Below are 2,591 nucleotides of genomic sequence, written 5' to 3'. Positions count from 1 at the left end.
CAAGGAGCTCTGGTAGTGTAGTGGTTACAAATCGGGCTGCAAACCGCAAAGTCAGCAGTTCAAAACTACCAACTGCTCCACGGGAGAAAGATGAGGCTTTCTGCTCTTGTAAAGATTTACAGCCTCAGAAACCCTGTTCAGGGTCGCTATGGGTCGGAACCAACTTGACGGCACTTAACAACAGCAACAATACTAGACATGTTATCAAGATGGAGCAGTCACTGAAAAAGAACTTCATGTTTGGTAAATTAGAAGGGCAGTAAAAAAGATGAAGACGCTCGTTGACACGGTGACTGCAACAATGGGCCAAGCATAACAATTGTGAAGTTGGTACAGAGCCAGGCAGTGTTTGGTTCTATTGTGCCTAGAGTCACTGTGAGTCAGAGCCATCGAACCAGTTCTGACTCACAATGACCTTAGGTACAATAGTATGTAACATTGCCCAGTTCTGCCCCATTCTCACAATTAGTGTTACGTTTGAGCCTGTTGTTGCAGCCACTGTGTTAATCCACCATTTCATAGAGTGAATAATTTCTTATGAGGGCCTGGTCCTGCTAATGATACCTGGTTTGTGTCTTGAAGTCAATGAGGCATAGGTTAAATCCAATAGAAAATTATCTAGTTTTAGCCTTTTAGTGATATAAACCATTTTTAATATAATAAATGTATTCACTTTTTAACAGTGTAAAGAAAACAAAAATCCTCACAATTGGACCAATACATAACATCATGATAAATGGAGAAAAGATTTAAATTGTCAAAAATGTCATTTTGCATGGATCCATTACCAACACTCATGAAAACAACACTCAAGAAATCAAACAACAAATTACATTTGGCAAATTTTCTGAACAAGACCTCTTTAAAATGCTCAAGAGTAAATATATCAGTTTGAGGACTAAGGTATGCCTGACCCAAGACTTGGTATTTTCAGTCACCCTATATGCATGTTAAAGTTGGACAATGAACAAGGAAAAACATAGAATGTATTTGAGTTACAGTGTTATGGAAGAATATTGAAAGTACCATGGACTCTCAGAAGAACAAACAAATGTGTGTTGGAAACAGTACAGCCATAATGTTCCTTAGAAACCAGGATAGCTAGAGTTTGTTTGCCATACTATGGACATATTATTACAAGTGCCCAGTCCCTGGGGAGAGACATCATGCTTTGGTAAAGTGAAGGATCAATGAAAAAGAGGAAGAACCCCAACAAGTTGGATTGGCACAGTGACAATTGTGAGGATGGTGCAAGACAGGGAAATGTTGCATTCTATTGTGCATAGGGTTACTGTGAATCAGAACAAACTCAATGGCAACTAACAACAACAACAAGGACCATCGTCTCATGGGTTCCACCAGTCTCCATCTGAATAGCAAACCTGGTCCTTTTTATGGTTTTGAGTTTTGTTCCACATTTTTCCCGACTCTATCCGGGACTTCCTTATGTGATCTCTTTCAGAGCAGTTGGTAGTGGTAGCTGAGTACCATGTAGTTCTTCTGGTCTCAGGGGACTGGAAGCTGGGATTCACATGGCCCATTAGTTCTTTGAACCAAATGATTTGTGCATCTTTTATTTTCTTCACTCTTCTTTGCTCCAGTTGGAGAGAGAGATCAGTAGTTGTATCTTAGATGACTACTCACAGGTTTGAAGACCCCAGACACTACTCCTCAAAATACAATGTAGAACATTGTCTTTGAGGACTATGTTAGACCATCTGACCTTAGTGTACCCCAAGACTATCATTCTGAGCTTGCAGGTCCAAGTACTCATTCCCTCAAAATATTTAGTTAGGACATGGCCCATGTAGATTACAATATATTCATGAATTGTTCAGAGCATATGTAAATACATGTGTGAAAATACACTCTATCAAAGATACAAATGAGGAAACTTCAAAAAGTTTGTAGGAAAATTCCATTATCTTTTAGTTCCATTTTTTTCACAAACTTTTTGAAACCTTCTAGCTTTAAGGCCCCTAAATTTGTCCCTCATTTTTCTATGATGATCTTAATGGTTTTAGGTTTTACATTTAGGTCTTTAACCTACCTTGAGTTCATTTTATATATAGTGAGAAATATAAATCCTGTTTCATTTTTCTGCAGTTGGATATTCAGTTCTTCTTGCACCATTTGTTAAAGAGACTATTGCTTCTACATTTAATTGGTTTCATCACTTTGTCGAAATTCAGCTGCCCATAGTTGGATGCTTTACTTCTGGGTTCTCAATACTGTTTCATTAGTATATGTGCTGTCATTGTGCCAATCCAAGGTTGTTTTGACTTGAATACTGTATTCTATTTTCAGTAACCTCATATGGATGTGAAAGCTGTACAGTGAATAAGGAAGAACGCAGAAGAATTGATATATTTGAGTTGTGGTGTTGGAGGAGAATACTAAAAGTGCCACGGACTTCCAAAAGAACCAATAGATCTATTTTGGAAGAAGTGCAGCCAGAGTGCTCCTTGGAGGCCAGGATGGCTAAGCTTCGACTCTCATACTTTGGACATATTGTCAGGAGGGAACAGTCGCTGGAGAAGGATGTCATGCTAGGTAAGATGGAGGGTCAGAGAAAAAGAGGAAGGCCCCCA

Source organism: Chrysochloris asiatica, unplaced genomic scaffold (assembly GCF_000296735.1).
Source record: "Chrysochloris asiatica unplaced genomic scaffold, ChrAsi1.0 scaffold00362, whole genome shotgun sequence".
Classification (NCBI taxonomy): domain Eukaryota; kingdom Metazoa; phylum Chordata; class Mammalia; order Afrosoricida; family Chrysochloridae; genus Chrysochloris; species Chrysochloris asiatica.
Note: the sequence above shows the minus strand (reverse complement) of the source record.